At 37.2% G+C, this 19,952-nt stretch overlaps 1 long non-coding RNA gene across 1 annotated transcript; it reads right to left on the minus strand.

Moving 5' to 3' along the window:
- Positions 1-1,003: 1,003 nt before the first annotated feature.
- Positions 1,004-19,636, minus strand: LOC122705641. Its single transcript, XR_006344165.1, has 3 exons — positions 19,508-19,636; positions 8,231-8,242; positions 1,004-1,016 (listed from the first exon to the last, which is right to left on the minus strand). It is a non-coding gene; the product is annotated as an uncharacterized LOC122705641 (long non-coding RNA).
- Between the last annotated feature and the right edge of the window lie 316 nt (positions 19,637-19,952).

Genomic DNA, 19,952 nt, shown 5'->3' on the forward strand with positions numbered 1-19,952 from the left:
CCTCGAAACTGCACACTCTCCTGCATCAGTGGACCTTGCCCTGGTGGGGATTTGTTCCACAGAGGAAAAATGGTTGGCGTAGGAAAAATGGTTCAACTTGGCTCAAGTTGAAATATGCCCTAGGGCGGTTGTAGGAGACCAGCCGGAGTCCTGGTCCATTTCAAACTGCTTCCTTTGCTTTGTGCAGAAAGTAAGCAAGTTTGTGTGTGCTCTTCAGGGCTTCCTGGTGGCTTAAATGGTAAAGAGTCTGCCTGCAGTGCAGGAGATCTGGGTTAGATTGCTGGGTCAGGAAGATCCCCTGGAGAAGGGAATGACAACCCACTCTAGGATTCTTGCCTGGAGAATTCCATGGGCCAGGGAGCCTGGCGGTCTACAGTCCGTGGGGTGGCAAGGAGTCGGACATGACTGAGCTTTCAGCTAATAAGAACCAGTTTTAACATTTTCAGGTATTTTGTGATATGATTGATAAACATAGAAATCACTCAAATTAAATTTTATACTCTTACAGTTAAAAAGTTATGTTACAGATGACTCAAAAGTCATGTCTTCTTAACTATTTTACTACATTTTACTTTCAGCTATGCTCTTGAAATTATTTATATCTATTGTACACATTGGAGAAGGAAATGGCAACCCACTCCAGTGTTCTTGCCTGGGAAATCCCATGGACAGAGGAACCTGGCGGGCTGCAGTCCCTGGGATCACAAAGAATCAGACACAACTGAGAGACTAACAACACAACTGTATCCATGGTCTGGATATGCTACATATTGGTGTGCTACTGCAAATCTCTTTTCAGCTCCAACTTCAGTGACGCCACAATGCAACTAGAAATCAATAATTGTGAAAGCGCTCACACCATGGAAATAAATCAGAAAATTCTAAAATAAGACTTTCATTTGTACCTTTCATCCCTGGAAATCTGGTTGTTAAATATTTACCAGCAACCATTGCACATATTATTTCTTTACGACTTCCTCTTTTTTCTCCAAGACATGTCCAAACATAACATATAACTGCGTTTGTCTATCATCCACTTTTCTACATAATGGATCACGGAAAAATAAAAGAAAAATATATCACAATCTACCTATTCCATATTTACTGAATGATAATAATCTTGGTACCATCCAGTGATATTGATGCTGTGGAGGATATAAGGACAAATAAAATATAGTCCCTGCCATTATGGAGGGGGCATAGAGAAATAGTCAAGTGTACACCGCTCCAGTATTGAAAATAATGCAAATTTATATAAGACTGCTTGGGGCATCCCAGGTGGAGCAGTGGTAAATGATCTGCCTGCCAATGCAGGAGATACAACAGACATGGGTTTGATCCCTGGGTTGCAAAGATCCCCTGGAGTAGGAAATGGCAAACCACTGCAGTATTTTTGCCTGGGAAATCCTATGGACAGAGGAACCTGGCAGGCTACTATCCACGGGGTCACGAAGAGCATAGCACATACAAGATTGCTTAATGTTTAAAGTGTCTTCGTAAGCAGTCTTCTTCATTTGATTCTCACAAACCTCAGAAAGCAAACAAGCCAACTGGTATTGTAAGTCTCAATAGAGATCAAGAACAACACAGAGATAAAAGTAGAATCCGATCTACCTCCTTTAACTATGTGACCTGGGCTATTTGTGTTCCCTCCTGCTAAGAAAACATTTTAGGGAGGATTTCCAAATTTCATCTACTAGACTTAATAAAACTATACCTGGATACACTGAGCTTTTCCAAGAAAACCTCAAAGGCCTCTTATGGCAATCTTAAAAGTATCGGTCTATTTTTACAAAGTACAAGCACACAGTGATTCTCTAACTCTGGATTCTCACAGCCAGGACCAGTGGATAGACAGAAGACACACACATGCCACCCTTGAATCTGGCTGTGCGTCAAGTATCTGGACACTGAGGGACACATACAGTCTCCAGTCCAGAATGAAAAGCTATGAAATGAAAAACATTCTTTCAAACAGGACTGCTAGAAAGAGACAAGATGCATCTAACAGGAGTGAGGATGAGACAGGCTGTAACAGCATGAAGAGAACAGCAGGAAAAAAAATAATACTTGCACCAAAAGCTCAGTCAGATTGATGATTTTAAATTGGAAAGGGAAAATATGTCACTTGCAAAAAATTGAATCAATCTGTATTTTCGTTTTTAAAGAATGTTCAGTAGATTTCTGTGGGAAAAGTTATACAAAGGTTCAAAGAGGCATGGTTGCATAGTTAGTATCAGACCCAATCAATTCAAATATATTCCAGACAATTTAGTATATGTCGATTAATGCCACTGTAAATGTAAATGCAACAAATAGAAAACTCATACAGAGGGAAAACGGAGTCACTGTTATTCTTGTTATTTTATTTTAAAAAAATGTATCCTTATCCTCTTTCTCCTTTGGTAACCTTAACTTTTTAAACTTTATCTCTATTTGATCATTATACAGAACATGACTATAAAATATACTATAGTTTCTAGTTGACTCAGTACCCAGGAGATTATTGGACATATGCAGCAAATATGCCATGTTATGACATCAAATCATTTTATTTTTCCCCAGCTTAAAAAGCAATTGATAATCCAAGTCTATCAATAAGGAAGATGAGGTTTTTTCATGGACTCTCCAATAAGTTTTCTCTCCTTAGACAAAATACCTAAGAAATGTCACTTGCCAGGGAAGAACGGAATGCAGTATAAAAAGGAATGTGAATGAGATAATCTGAGTAATGATATCTGTTTGTAGAGTATCCTTGTTTATTCACTTTGTCCTATTTCAATCCTTCTTCTATATCTGTATTATCATCCTCTTTTCCTTTAGCTCCAAAATTCTGCCTCATAACCTAAAGGGTATATGAGTTCATTGAGAATTATGCCAGGAATGAGCCAGTACTAAAGTGGTTAGTGGATAGACCCTCTCAGGGGTGTGGGAGCAGAATGAAACTTTGCTAACTACATAGGCAGATAGGCAGCAAGCCTGCAGAGACTTTGGAGCCTGTCTAGTCAAGGCTATGGTTTTTCCAGTAGTCATGTATGGATGTGAGAGCTGGACTATAAAGAAAGCTAAGCGCCAAAGAATTGAAGCTTTGAATAGCAGTGTTGGAGAAGACTCTTGAGAGTCCCTTGGACTTCAAGGAGATCCAAGCAGTCCATCCTAAAGGAAATCAGTCCTGAATATTCATTGGAAGGACTGATGTTGAAGCTGAAACTCCAATACTTAGGCCACCTGATGCAAAGAACTGACTCATTTAAAAAGACCCTGATGCTGGGAAAGATTAGGGGCGGGAGCAGAAGGGGACGACAGAGGATGAGATGGTTGGATGGCATCATTGACTCAATGGACATGAGTTTGAGTAAGCTTCGGGAGTTGGTGATGAACAGGGAGTCCTGGCATGCTGCAGTCCATGGGGCCTCAAAGAGTCAGACATGACTGAGTGACTGAACTGAACTGAACTAAGACTACCTACCCTTATTTAAATCTGTTTCCTCATCTGTAAAAAAGGGCTAATAAGTGTACCAATTTCAGGAGGATTAAATAGTTAATACCTATAAAAAATCCTATAACTGCCAGAATGTAGTCAATTCTATATAAATTATATATAATCATATATATATACACATAAACACACACACACACACCAGTTAATGCCATATAAATTATATCGATAATGACATGCAAGTTACATATGTAGATATAAAAATCAATTATCATATATATGTATATGGACAGTCATGTAATTTGCAATAACTCTTTAAAATGAAAGTTGAATTTTATCAAATCAATAATTTTGTTTTAGAATTAAGAGAGAAGTAAGAATTTAATGATATTTGCCTCATCACTTTTAGAGATTAATATCCTGACCTAGGGGCTATAGGAGGCCATAAGCTTTAAATGAAATTCATGAAAACTTCTCAAATAAGGGCATTAATTCTTTTATTAGTTACCAATGATGCATTAAAAATGAGCTAAAAACTGTGACTTAACCATAATCATTTCTTACCTCTCACAGTTTCTGTGCGTTAGACGTTCAAAATCAGCCTAGTGGGGTGGTTCTGACTCAGGATCTCTAATTAGCAGACAGTGAAATGTCTGCTCAGGCTGAAATCTTCGGAAAGCTCGGCTGGTGCTGGGAGCCCAGAGTTGGTTCACACAAGGATGGAAAATTGGTACAGGTGTTGGTGGCTTTTAATTCCCCTCCACAAGGGCTTCTCCACAGGGCTACTTGAGGATCCTCAGGCCATAAGTTAGCTTTTCCTAGACATAGCAAGAGCCCCAAAAGAAATATGCAATGCCTTTTTAGGCCAAATTTCAGAAAATACATTGTCATTTCTGTCACATTCTATTACTCATATGGGTCAACTCAGGTACAATGTGTGAGGGGCCTACACAAGACCATAAATAACAGGAAGCAAGGGTCTTGGGAGCTATTTTGTAGGATGGCTATCACGCTGATAAATAATCATTTCTTCTAAGGGCTGATTTAGACATGTGATCTACCCATCTGGGCTGTTTATACTGTAGGACAATATATTCACTTCTGAAATAAACATTTATTGAAGATGTACATTTCAAGCAAAATGTTACATATTTGGTTCCATGAATCAAAGAAAACAAAGATGCAGGACTGTAGAGAAGCCAGATGCTTTTATAAGAATCCAGCAGAGTTGGTGATGCAAAAGGGTTGACAGTGCTAGTAAAAAGAGGAGATATCTTGCTTATTATCTCATGACTTTGGTTAGTTTAAGTTAGTCCCTCAGATTTTGAGTGATTCTAAGTTAAGGAATAAAGTTTAGAGCCTTGTTATAAGGAAAGATTCACTCTATGGAATAATGGTAATCCCACCACATCAGAGATACTTTCTGAGGCTTGGGCTCGAAACTCAACCAATGTGTTCATAATAATCCGCAAAGAGTAATGGCCATGACTGAATTCACCAGGGTGACATATGCAGGAAAGTGAAGTTGCTCAGTTGTGTCCGACTCTTTGCGACCCCATGGATTGTAGCCTACCAGGCTCCTCCGTCTGTGGGATTCTCCAGGCAAGAATACTAGAGTAGGTTGCCATTGCCTTCTCCAGGAGCTCTTCCCAACCCAGGGATCAAACCCAGGTCTCCCGCATTGCAGGCAGATGCTTTACCATCTGAGCCACCAGGGAAGTGAAGGAAAAATAACTTAAATTTTTGAAGGGTCATTATATGGAATAGGAAAGGAACTATAAGTCACATGGAGATGGATTTCTGCTCAATAAGGATAATTTTAAGGTGATTTGATTGGCTATAGCTTACACGGTTGCCTTATTTGGAGAAGCCTAGCTGGATATATGTGATTGGTCGTTCTTAAGTTTCTTTTTCTGATTCAAATGCCTTGACATTGGCTTGGGTTTTGATTTGCTTATGCAGACCACCAAAGTATTAAAGCCAACTCAGTTGAATGGTCTCCTTATTTAATTTTTATGTAATTCTGTATATCATCTATCTAAATATGTGTATACATTATAAATAATATTATATATATATAGAAAGAGAGAGAGAGAGAGAATAGATATATGTCCCTTGCATGTTCCCTGTATGTTCCACTGTTTGCTTTAAAACAATAAAATGATATTTAAGTATGCATTATGAAAACTATAGGAGCTGAGATTCTTACGACAATCAAGCCAATTCTCCAATGCATTCAGAGATACATACTATGTTAGTGAAATAAAAAGCTTCAGAAGACTTAAGTGGCACAAGTTTCATTTACAATAAAGATTGGACTCCCTGCCAAACTTGTCTTTCAAAAATCTAGTAAATGAGACAAGACTTCTCCAAATTCCCTGACACCAGGCTCACACAGTATTTCCTATTTCAGAAAGGGGAGAAAGGGTAGAGTTTCTTGGATTGCAGCATAGCTGCTAAATGGACTTGAACTGCAATCATCTTCTAATAAAAATATCATTAGCACATTTCAAATGGGAAGATACCTAATATCACTTCACAATTCTTATTTTAATTACCTTTTTCCTCCTCAAAATTCTAATGAAATGATTTTGCATTTACATATCTTTAATGATGTTTCAATCATCCATTATGGATATAGGCAATTTGCAACTTTTATTCAACATACTCACATGTGCACTGTTTATGAATTCCAACGTTTATTAGATAATTGACTAATTAAATCTTGTTTAGAGCTAAATTTGTTAAGCATGCCCCATAGACTTCATTTTTATTCCACTTCAATTCTGAAACGCCTCTATGTTTTCTACTGTAAAACTCTGAATAAAACAGCTCTTATCCTCTAAGAGCTGTGGATTCCCACCAAGTTGATAAATGCATTTATCCTATTTCACTAACATCCCATGGATAACAAATACTAACAGCAGTGGTCTTTATAGGATATGTGAAGTCACCTGGGTGTTTATCATTTACTGACTCTTGGGGTTGCAATGGTATGAGGGCAATTAAATGTTGCTTTCTCCCAGGCCACTACACCAGAAGATTCTGGTTCATCATTTAGAAATTCTTTTATTTAGTTTATAAACATACATGACATTATGACAATCACTGAGGTTATGTAAGATATTTAGAAAGATAAGAAGGCAAGAGTCTTTGGAGAAATAAGTATGAAAGTGCTGTGGTTTCTTTGCTTTGCTTTTATAGAATATAAGATTCCATATTTCTGTAAGTATTAAGGGGAATTTGTCAAGCTTGGATAACTAATTCCATATTTAAATGTATTTAATTATCCAATACACAGATGATTTTCTAAACTGTCCACACTGAATTTGCTGAATAAATGTTACAAATGAACTATATGAGGAATGATTGAAGTATTTAAAAATGCAAATGTAAATACTTTCATATCTTGAGAGAAGAAAAAGTGAAACTGGAAACAATAATAGAATTTCTTAAAAGTTTTCTCCTGAAATTTTGCCTGCTGATTAGACTAATGACATCAAGAGACATCCCCAGTGACTACCTATCACTTAACACCAGTCTTTTTCTTACAGACCAGCTGAAACGGTTTTTACAGAGAGAAGACACAGTGTTCTTTGATCACTGCAAGTAACATCAGGATCACATCAAAGGTTCATCTGGGGCTTTGAATTATCTTAAGATTAGACATACAGTTACATTTTCAAACAGTATCAGACTTCCAACTTCTATTAATTTTTTTCTTTTATAAATGCTATATTCCCACCACCTATATCAAGCCATAATAATTTCAGTCACTGTAATTTTTTTTAGACATGTTATCTTCTAGTATTTATATCTGCCAGTAGATATCATGAAGAATTATTTTGAAGGACTGCATGTGGAATGGGATCACGGGTAAAGACAGGTACACATCCACTTAAGACCGTGTTTATGTTAAAATGTGAGAAATAATTGTATGATAAACCATGTCGCCTCAGTAGTCCTTGAGAATACAACTGAATGCCTCAACCAGTTTGTAGATTTTTGTTTTTATTTATTTTTAACTTCCTTTATAATTAATGCCTTTTCCCCAGTTATCCATTATTACTGGATCTGGACAGCTTATGATTATTTCCAAGTTTTTGACACTTTAAGAATGCTTACCACAATGTAAGCAGAGTTGCTTTTGTTCACTATCTGTATTACTTGATTTACTTATATCAACTTTTTCTTTTCCAAATAATTCTTGCTCTAACTCTAGAACTTCAGAAGTGATATGTTATTAAATATCCCTTTATGGGAAACCTTATAAAACTATAGTCAATTATCCTCAAATATCTATTTGTATATCTCAATGATATCGCCACTGGTGTTTACTGAGTCAATTCTACCTTATTTTAAAGTGTGTTTATTTTTCCTTTTTGATGATCTATAAAATATTTAATGTGTGTTACTTGCTTAGTCATGTCCGACAGTTTGCATGGACTCTAGCCTGCCAGGCTCCTCTGTCCATGGAATTCTCCAGGCAAGAACACTGGAGTGGGTTGCCATTTCCTTCTCCAGGGCATCTTCCTGACCCAGGGATCAAATCCAGGTCTCCTGCACTGCAGGCAGATTCTTTACCATCTGAGCTATAGGGATATATTAGTCCTTCATGAAATATAAAGGTAAACTAAACAGTTCACCTAATCTCAATAAGTTCATAGTCTAAAATGTGAAAGTAAGTATAATAATTCTCAGAAAAGAAAATATATCTTAAGAAGTACATACAGAGTCAATGGGAAATCTTCCAACTTCTTGTTCCCATTTGAGAAAATTAGGTAAGAATACTGGAATATTCAGCTTTTAGATGTAACATCTTACAAGTAGATGGCTTAGTCAAGCCATGTATCAGGAAAAAGATCCTTTCAGGCAGAGGGAACATAAATTGGGAATAGACATAAAGTAAGAAACTCACAACAGAGAAGTTGTCTGTAATATAGTTGGATATTGTTAGACCCAAGATGATGGCATCCTAGAGGAATGCAAACTTCAATCAACCTTTCCTGGTTTTGTGAACAGAATGGGAACTACTACTCACAAAGCCCTTCATGAAAGATGTTCAGAGACTGAGAGAAATAATAAACATAGGAGAATATATATACTCATATATATCTATATAAAGATATATACATTCATATATATGCATATATATGAATGTATATATATGATATATATATAATTTATGGTAAATCATTTATGATTCAGCAAAAGCAACTGAGGCAATTAACTCCTGGGTGCATGCAAGAATATCTCTGAAACACTACAGCATTGTAGAACTTCCTTTTTGAAACAGGTAGCAAGTTTAGAGGAAACATATCAGCTTTCTTCCCTTTATAAGAGCATCATAACTCTTTATGGCAAATTTATTCCTGCCCTGTATAAATAACTCTTTGTGCTCATTTATAGATTGGTTCCACCAATTTTTCTTAAGTATCTACAATATACACTGCACACTTGTGAAAACAGTTATTAAACACACATGCACAACTGAATACAATATCTTTTAAAATAGTTTGCAAAACATCTGGGAGAGAGAAAATCATGGAAAAGTATAGATGAAAGAAATAATATTTATATGAGTGCTATCCTGAGTGCCTGAGAGAGTTCAGTTGAAGAAGTCATTTATCTGCTGGGAGATTAAAATGAAGTCATGAATGAGAGGTTCTACAGACACTAGTTGTTGCCATTGCAATTATTGTACGTTAACTCAGGCTTCAAAAAGACATCTACTGATACCTATCAAGCATGTGTATTCTTTAAGTATTTTTTTAAGAAAAATGTTCCTAAAGTAGTTCTCCTTAAGACATACTTCTCTTATTCCATCTTAAATTTCACCTGCCTCAAATCCAGAGTATCCACATAGTTAACTTCCCTAAAGGGATTAACAACTGAATTAACTTGACAAAAATTAGAACAGATCTTCATACTCATTGAGGCCAAATGAAAAGCTCTAAAAGATTGCTCTCCTTCTAGCCACCATGGACAATCCCTGTTGCTATAAAGAAAAATAAGTGTAGCCCTCTTTCTTCAAGCAAAAACTCCATTTAAAATCCAGTGATATAGTTTTGGTTGGGTTCCCACTGATGGCTCAAGCCTTTCCCAGGAAGTTCTAGGATTCTAAACGCAAATTGCCATGCCACAGAAAACATATTAGCATCTGCCTAGTGGAATTCTAAGACAAGCATATTTTTTCTTCTCTTTGACAAATGATGTATTAGAGAGGGAACTAAAGGCCATCCTATTAAAAAAAAAATCTTTTTTCAGGAGAAAGCCAATATGATGACTATTCGGCATTCTTAGCAAAATGAGAAGCTTCGCATATTTAGACAATTGGTCAACCCTCTAGGATACTTTCTTCCTGCTGCCTATAATTTATATGTTGCTATAATTTATTAATGTCCAATAAAGTGATAGATATAGTCATAGGCAGCTCTTAATATCACCAATCTACATTTTATAGACAAAGAAACTGAGATTCAGGGGTTTTGGATGACTAGCCTAATAGCAACTAGCAGAAGTTAGAGGGGCCTTCTCTGGTGACTCAGTGGTAAAGAATCCACCTGACCATGCAGGAGAGGCAGGTTCAATCCCAGATCTGGGAAGATCCCCTGGAGAAGGAAATGGCAACCCACTCCAGTATTTGCCTGGGAAATAACCTGGAAAGAGGAGCCTGGCTGGCTATAGCCCATGGGGTCGCAAAAGAGCCAGACACAACTTAGTGGCTAAACAACAGCAAGAGATCAGAGGAGGGGATTCGGTGCTAATTTGAAATTTTCATACTGACAGTCCATTGGAGTATCCTGGTGAACCCTCACATTACATCTTTTAGCTGTCATCCTGCCCTTCCCGAGTGTGTTACTGTGAAAAATCCACTTAACCAGGCCCTGTGGCATAAAAAAATCAAAGAACCCTGGCTTTACAATTCAACCATCTGGGCTAGTGTGAAATGTAAACCTCTCGGATCACACCCCGCTACACCAAACAGCAGCAGTTCCTGGCACTGGCTTCATGAGACAGCTTCATAGCTGCTACACGTTTCATATATTAGGAAACAAAGTGAGAATGGAGACTTTCTCAGGAATTTTGGAAACATTATCTTTATAGAGAGCTCTGTCCACATTTCCCACTACAATGTAGGAAAGGTTTCTGTAGGTTCTCCACGTGTGGGATGGCAGAAAGGCATTCCCCTCAGAGAGAACAGCATGTAAAAAGCCTGGATGCATAAAAGGCCTTGTACCATAGATGACGAAAGATTTGGTTTTCTGTATTGAAACATGAGGTACTGTTAGAGATCTGTCCAAAAAGAAAATAGGGCCCATTTTGATCTTTTCCACCTATCTAAAGGGGTCTGACTTAAACCTGTGATTAATGTGTGGTACGTATGTATCCATAGCCAAGCATCACAGGTTTTTAAGAGTAGCATGGCCACATTTGCTTTGGAGAGAAAATTTTAGAGTAGGGGGTGAATTGGAGAAGTAAACTATTTATTGCAGGGATTAGAGAGATGGACATAAAAACAGAGTTTGGGTATTTTGCAGAATTTGTGCTTCAACAACTAGCACTCTACAGTTTGCCAGTACTAAAAAATAACTAATAGTGTATTTTTTATCTGTCAGAAAAACATGCCATTAACAAACTTTGCTAGAAATTTATTTTCCTTTTTACCTCCTGGGAGTCTTTTATACCCTAACATCTTTCTTTCCTTTCCTGAATGTAGCCAAAAATTGGCATTAAACTTAGGATGTTTCAGCATTTATTTATGTCATGAGCATACCAAGGATTCTGAATTGATAAATGGAACCTCTTTATATGTTTGGGTTAATCATATCTGGTTAATAAGAGGTAGTTAGTTGGTAGGAAATCTTCAATTACAGAAGATAAATCTATATTCTGGAGATTTAATCTCCTCACTCATAGAGTCTCATCCAATGGTATAAGTTTTCTTGGCCACATAATTAGCATACCTGCTTATAGAAAAAATTGAGATCTACAGCATGAAATTGGAACATAATTGGTAAAATAAATTTCTTGAGTAATGTCACAGGAGGATAAAGATCTACCAAGGAAGAAGAAAAGAAACGTGATTCAATAGTGCAAGTAGCCATGATATTTCCATTAAAAAATAAGCTTATACATGGGCTGTCAGTGTTTAATTAAAACACAGTGAAACAGTGCATAACTCTTTATAACAATGTAATAGTTTTCTCATGGCAATTATTTCCCTTACATAGGGTAAGCTGTACATCTTAGGTAAAGTCTTACTCAGAAATTCAATTCTAGAACTATAATACAATTTGCCATACTGCAGTTTACCATTTAACAACATAATTTATTTGTGGAAAATAAAGACATGCTTTACTTGTTCTAAGTCAGTATCTCCATATGGCACATGAAAACCACAATATATTGAAATTAGGGCACATAGGATAAAAATAGTGACTCTGACACTAAAGTTCTGCTTGTTCTGAGAAATACAATGCCCCACTCTTTCACTCTTATCTTTTGTTTTAGCCATTACAAATCATTCGTAGGTCCCAAACACACTCATATCTGACTTCCTACCTTTGCATGGGCTGTTCCAGTTTCTTGACACAATCCCTTTAATTGGCTAACTACTACCCACCTTAGAGTTTTTATCAGCAACCAACTGGCTGAGGCATATCTCCTTTCATTTTTAGTACTCCATGTTATATTGAATATGATAATTATTCAATATTATAATTCAGATTACCTTGTTCATCTCCACTTTCAGATTTAAAAATATCTAAAAGTAGAGAAAAACTTAATTTTACTTCACCTAGAGTTTTTCTTCACAGTAAGTGTCAGTTGAACCCATCTCACTATTCTTGCTGGGATAATCCCATGGACAGAGGAGCCTGGTAGACTGCTGTCCATGGGGTCACAAAGGGTCTGACATGACTGAACGACTGAACACGCACACGAGTCAGTTAACTGAATAAATGTATAAAGCAACTGACAGACAGGAGTGAAAGAATGAATAAATAGGTGAATATTAACAGAAAAAAATCACATTATATTTATTGGCAACCTCATCTCACATTTAACGTAAACTGTGCTACTGACAAGAATCCTTAATAGTCTTTATTACCAGTCTAACCCAAGTGGAAACAGAGTAGGCATTGGTGTATATTTCCATTAAATTGCACCTTGTTGAATTTAACATATTATCCCAGATCCGTGATAATTAAACTTTAATCTTCACGGGAATCACTTGAGTAAAAATGCTAAAATCTCATACTTGTGGTCCTCCCATTATGTTCCCTTGGGGAAGGCAATGGCACCCCACTCCAGTACTCTTGCCTGGAAAATCCCATGGACGGAGGAGCCTGGTAGGCGGCAGTCCATGAGGTCGCGAAGAGTCGGACATGACTGAGCGACTTCACTTCCACTTTTCACTTTCATGCATTGGAGAAGGAAATGGCAACCCACTCCAGTGTTCTTGCCTGGAGAATCCCAGGGACGGGGGAGCCTGGTGGGCTGCCGTCTCTGGGGTCGCACAGAGTCGGACACGACTGAAGTGACTTTGCAGCATTATGTTCCCTAACTCAGTTGGTCTGGGATATGGTCAAGAATCCTGGAGGAGAAAATGGTAACCCATTCCAGTATTCTTGCCTGGAAAATCCCATGGACAGAGGAGCCTGGTGGGCTATAATCTATAGTAACACAAAGAATAGTGTCAACAATTTAAATTAATAGTGTCAACAATTTATAGTTACACAACAGCGACTGAACACACACACAGGAATGGTCAAGAATTCTGACTTTAAAAAAAAAGATACTTCAAGTAAACCTCATGTAAGTGATCCAGAAGTCTTATTTTAATAAACACTCCTACCGAGTCATCTTAATTCACTTTTTTTTTTTTTTTTTTTGCATTTACTGTCATGGCTAAACCTATTCCACCCTAAAGATATGAGTGCACCCTGCATCTTCTTGTACAAAACACTGATTCTGTGTAAGAAGTTCAGGACAGACTATGGAGGCAGAACAAGGTGATTTTTTCTATAAAAATTAACCTTGAGCCATCAACATGATTGAAACTCAAAAGCTTGTCTATAAATCCATCCCTTAGTTGCCAACTTATTCACAAGTATATGCTGAGAGACTGACCATGTCAAATGAGGGCCTCAGCCTCATAAACTCTGTATTGACTTACTTTCTCTAATCAATCTATATCTTCATAATAAAGAGAAGAGATAGGCTTGGTGGGACATGTTCTAGCCTCCTTGGAATCATATAAGTTTAAATTGTTGCTCTTTATTTAAGGTAAGCATAAAGCAGCCTTTAAAAAATTGTTCTAGAATTTTCCTAAGAATACAAATGAAAATTTCCCCCCTTTAATATATATATATGTATATACATATATATTCATACACATATGTGCATATAATCTTAATCCTCACAACAATAAATCCTTAGATTTAAATCCTCTTTTAAATTTAAGAAGCAAAGCACTAATATTTTCATTCTTTAAATAAGAAACCAGAGAAATTTAAATTCAAAGAAATAAGTAGTAAAACTTGATCTGGAGTAGTCTAATTCCTGAGTTTGTGTCCATTCTTCCATTAGCTCCTTGGGAAAGAGAAGGTATTAGCCACAATAAATCTGTGTCTACCGACAGCCCCCCTGGAAGCCCTATTATTTATAATAGAAACACACCGAAATGAATCAACTGATGACGAATCTGAGGAGCACAGCTTTGAACAAAGCCAAAGTCTACACATATGCCCTCGGTCAATCAAGGCAGAGTGTTGTATGTGCCCAGTGAGACAACACATGAAGTAACTACTTGGCACCTACCATGTATCAAACCTTGATCTTACGAACAATGACCTCATCCTTGCAGGCATACAAGTGATAATAAGACATTGTACTTGTCTTCAACACTTATAACCTATTAAGGAAGAAAGATGAGTAAACAGGACATATTATCATGACTGCAAATATGAGGTCCCACGTGGACCTTTAGCGAGCCCAGAGATTAATACCAACCAGATAGATCAGGATAACTCTATGAAGAAGCTAGTATATAAACACACCGGGAACAGTAATAAAGTAGAAACTCCACTTTATTCAAGTCTCTACTCTGTGAATCTGTGAGGTTTTCTGTCTAGTGAACTCCCTCAGCAGGATGAAGCTGAGGATTCAATTTCATTTTAATTGCATTAAATCCCAGAAGACTAGGAAAATTGCAAATTCAGTCCCTGAAGTGAAAAGACTGTACTAATATCAGTCTTCATGCTTAACTGAAGCAAATACAAAATCCACTAATTAGCAGAGGCAAAAAGAATAATTTAAGACTTTATTTAATTGAAAGCTCATAACTTATAACACAACAATTATTTAATTAGATCATCCTTATATTAATCTCTCTCCCTCATACTTACAAATTCCATCAAGTTAGCTCACCATACTTAGCGATTTAATAAAGTTTTCTGAACTCACTTTTGTAGGAATAACCATTGTTCTACATATTTAGGAATTGAGTTCTACAGATTCTACTTTGAGTACCCAATATAAAGGGAAAAACTGGAGGACAATTACATAAGAGTAAAATGGATTTCAATATTTGTCTGCTATTTATTCTTCCAAAACTTTCTATCAAACTCTCAACTTTTGTAGTGGAATTATAAGTTATTTGAACTCTAATTGTTAAAAATATGAACATATTTTCCAACAGAGGGAACTTCTCTTTGCCCATAAATACCCGAAGTGAAGTCAAAGTCACTCAGTCATATCTGACTCTTTGAGACTCCATGGACTGTAGTCTGACAGTCTCCTCTGTCCACGGAATTCTCCAGGCCAGAATACTGGAGTGGGTAGCCGTTCCCTTCTCCAGGGATCTTCCCAACCCAGGATTGAACCTGGGTCTCCCGCATTGTAGGTGTATTCCTTACCGTCTGAGCCACCAGGGAAACCCTAAATACCAGAAATATATATGGAATTATCTTTAGTGATCTTTGGCATAGAGAATGTTCCAAGGAAAAGCAACTTCTCTGTAACATATGGCACATTTGCCAAGTTCTTTGATATTCAATCCACTGTTGGTGCTCTCTTGTATGTCCGTGTTGATATTTCTTATGTTTTAACCATATATTGGTGAGCATTTGCTTCCCAGGATGCGCTAATGGTAAAGAACCTGCCTGCCAATGCAGAAGACACAAGAGAGTCCCTGGGTTGGGAAAACCCTCTGGAGGAGGGCATGGCAACCCACTCCAGTATTCTGGCCTGGAGAATCCCATGGACAGAGGAGACTGACAGGCTACAGTTCTTTGGGTCGCAAAGAATCGGACACAACTGAAGCAACTTAGCACGCATACACACACTCGGCGATCATTTGCATGTACAAATCAGTGTGTTAGTGGCTCAGTATACCCCAAACATAAATTATTCTTCCTTGATGTTTGGTTTTCTACAGTTGCAATATTTTTTATTATTTTTGCCCCATCATTACCACTTTGTAACAGCAAGCATGTTGCCACGGCCTTTGCAGGACTTTTGTCTTCTTTTCACTCACATAACTCTCTCTCGTTCTCCTTCTGTCTCTGTCTCTGTATTTTTCTCCCCCACCCTCCCCTCTCACCCTCTCTCTCTCTCGCTCTCTCCTCTTGTCTGCAGTCTTTTCCTTTTAATCTCTCACTTTCTTCCTGCATCCATTTCTCCTTTGTCTACCACTATTTGACTTTAGCCTCACTTCTCTATTGAAACTGTTCTATCTGAGGTCAAAAATGACTTCCTACTTTCATAAATAATATCTTAACCTTATCTTAATTTGTTTCAGGAAAGAAGCAGGAGATGGGGGTAGGTAGGCAAAATGTTATCAGAATTGGAGGTGGGGTGGGGTGTAAGGGAATGCATTAGAAATCTTGAGATGACATAGTTTAAATGTTGCTAAAGTGTCTGCATTTTTGCACTGGGATTCTTTCCCAGTCTGGAGAGTTAGAGGGGCAGCAACAGATAAAATGGCCAAACAGATAAAAGAGAATAAAGTTGGTCCCTTACTTTGTATTTTGCCTTTTTTGACTTGACAGCTTAGTACCAATAATGCTAATAAACTACAGCTTCATTGTTATTACTCAGGCTCCAGGTGTCTCCTAGTTCAGGTCTCTTTGGCCTTTTATTTGAATAATTATAATAACTTCTAACCAGCACCCTGACAATTCCATCACTAATCTAACCTCCAGAGTCGTGAGAATTACCTTTCACGTGTGAAAATGCTGTAAAATAAAATGGCCAAAGATTCACTACTTTAACCCAACTGTGGTTATAATTTTGTAATGTTTAGCTTTACATAATTGTCTTTATATGGTATAGATTCGTTTCTGTCCTACCAACAACACTTTGCCATAGTATAAGCATTTCCCTATGACACCTGGAGATACAGTAGAAAAGATTTTTCACAGAACTTAAACTGAATAAGTATTGCTCCAGTGCTGTCAGAAACCCTTATTTTAGGAACTCAATAATCACAAGGTATAGAAAACAAATAGGAGTAACCAAACCACTAGGATTCAAATCTTGTCTCAAACTAAATAGCCTGCAACTTTGAATAAGTAATTTGATATTGCTACATCAAAATATTTACATTAGAGAAGATATATTTGTATCATATAATTTTTGGGAGGATCAAATAGATAAATGACTGTCTGGCACATAGTAACACATATTACATATATATAAATACATTACATCTATGTAAGTAACACATATAATATGATATATATCTTATACATTATATATAAGCAACACATATGCTATATATATAACATATAGTAATGTGATACATGTATATATATGTGTGTGTGTATGTGTGTGTGTGTGTGTATTAGTGCATCTGGAAAGCATGAGGAAAACATACACACATATTTTCTGGGAGGGAGGTGTGCGCTAATAGCTTCAGTGTGTCTGACTTTTTGCATCCCCATGGACTGTAGCCCTCCAGGCTCCTCTGTCCACCGGATTCTCCAGGCAAGAAAATTGGAGTGGGTTGCTATGCTTTCCTCCAGGGGATCTAGCTGACACAGGGATGGAACCTGCGTCTCTTAGATCTACCTGCATTGGCAGGCAGGTTCTTTACCCCTAGCAGCACCTGGGAGGGTGGTAAATCCGTATAACAAAGAAGCCAGAGACTGGATTTCAAAAATCAAAGAATGGATTTCAAAAGGCAAAGAATGGATTCCAAATTTTAGATATATTGTATCTAATGTAGCTCTAACACTAGTAGTCACTATGCGATTTTGGGCAAATCTTCCTACCCAGCTACTTACAACTGTGATTATATCCTATAGGTTTCATAGATGAGGAAAACTAAGGGTTAGAGTCTCTTAACCAACATTTCACAAATGGGAAATGAAACCAAGGATTCAAAAGCAACTCCTGACTATACTGTGACCTCTGTAAAATATACACATTGATTCAAGAGATCCTGAAAATTCTTTGAACAAGCATCAATTACATGATACTCTAAAACAGTTACTAAAATAAGTGAATATAGTCCTACTCAGTTAAAATGTATTAACTGAGACATTATCTAACACTTTTTCATAGAGACATTTCTGTAAAAGAAATAAAATCATCTCTGCTGATTACAAAAATAAAATACTATCCCATTCTTTACTGTGAGATTCATTTTTCTTTTCCTATTTCTTGACACAGTGCCAAAAAACATAGACATTTAGCGATTGTTCTTTTTTTTCCCCTTCCTACTTGTTAGACTGTGATGGAAAATAAATAATGAAAACCTCTTTACTGCCAAGAACTGTTCCAGTGTATTCAGAAGCTCTGCTAGTAACAATAGACATCTTTATGTCAAAATTACCTTTACTGAGATATTTCCTCTTTCTTCTTTGATTCAAAGGTATGTTTTACAATAGCAGCATAAAGCCTACATTAAGTGTAAACTTCAAGAAGTATAACTGAATAGTATAATATGTTCAGTGCCAAAGTTCACACTGCCTTGAACCTTACAAATGTCACACTATCTTACAGGTTTCAAAAATGTGTCTTTACTGGGAACTTAAAAAGCTTCAAAGGTTTCTGAGTCAGGCTCCAGGCTCCTGTAATTGGAGGGTGGACGTCTTCTCACACAAAATGTGCCCAGAAATAGACTAGAAATAAGCAAGATGGTTCTGACTGGAAGTTCAGTGAGAAAGCTTATATGTCACTAAGTCCCCAGTTATGAATTAAAGATAAAAATTATTTAATGTGGAAATATCATTATGGCCCAAGGAGAATGTGTAGAACTAGATACAACTTTAGAGTTATTTAAACCAAATGCTTCCTTTTGAATCAAGGAAACTGAAGTCCAGAGAGGTTAGTAAGGTAACATCATGCAGTGAGTTCAGGAAAAAGTTGGGACTGGAATTGGGACTTTTACTGCAATGAAACTTATGATGTGTTTTTCGATGTGCCATTTAATGTGTAAGACTGACATCAGGCCAGCCTACCAGAGTCTGTCATTCTGATTGTAAACATATTGCTTGGCGTTTGTTTTTAATGAACTAAAAGGGAGGATTCGTGAATGCCTTGTTGCATATGAAGTTGTTAAAAATTTACGTTCAAGCTAAAACTGAAGTGAAAGAAAGGGATGCCGCAGGGAAAGTGTCATGTCATTGCAAGAAAGGATCAGTTTATTTTCAAACTTAAATATAAGCAAAAAGTGATATTTTTTTCTGCCTAAGGGTTTGAACACCCCTCTTTTCAGTGAAAATAGTAAAGAAGCCACCACCAGAGAAAGAGAACCGATGGAAACATACGAGAAACACAGAGAGGTCTTGAGTCAGGGACAGAGAGGTATGGCATCCTGAGTCCCAGGCAAACTTCAAAGATCATAATAGCGAGAAAACGAGGCTGAGCAATATTCTACTGTGTACAGGGCCTACATCTCCTTTATTCATTCATCTTTCAATGGAAACCTAGGTTGCATCCATGTCCTGACTATTGTAAACATGCTACAATGGACGCTGGGGTATATGTGTCTTTTTCAGTTATGGTTTTCTCAGGGTAGATGCCCAGCAGTGGGATAGCTGGAGAATGTCACTCAACCATAGAAAGCAACCGATTGTAGTCAGTTCTACTGAGGTGTATGAACCTACAGCCTGTTATACAGAGTGAAGTAAGTCAGAAAGAGAAAAACAAATATTGTACATTAATACATACATATGGAGTCTAGAAAAAAATGGTACTGATGAGCCTATTTGCAGGGCAGGAATAGAGACACAGAGGTAGAAAACAAACTCGTGGGCATAGTGGTTGAAGGAGAGGGTGGGACAAATTGAGAGAAACATATACATTACCACATGTAAAATAGAAAGCCAGTGGGAAGTTACCATATAACACAGGGAGCTCAAGATGGTACTCTGTGACAACCTAGAGTGGTGGGATGGGGAGGAGGGAGAGAGGCTTAAGAGGGAGGGGACATGTGTGTACTCATTGCTGATGTTTTCCAGCAGAAACCAACGCAACAGTGTGAAGCAATTATCCTTCAATT

This window comes from Cervus elaphus, chromosome 2 (assembly GCF_910594005.1).
Source record: "Cervus elaphus chromosome 2, mCerEla1.1, whole genome shotgun sequence".
Classification (NCBI taxonomy): domain Eukaryota; kingdom Metazoa; phylum Chordata; class Mammalia; order Artiodactyla; family Cervidae; genus Cervus; species Cervus elaphus.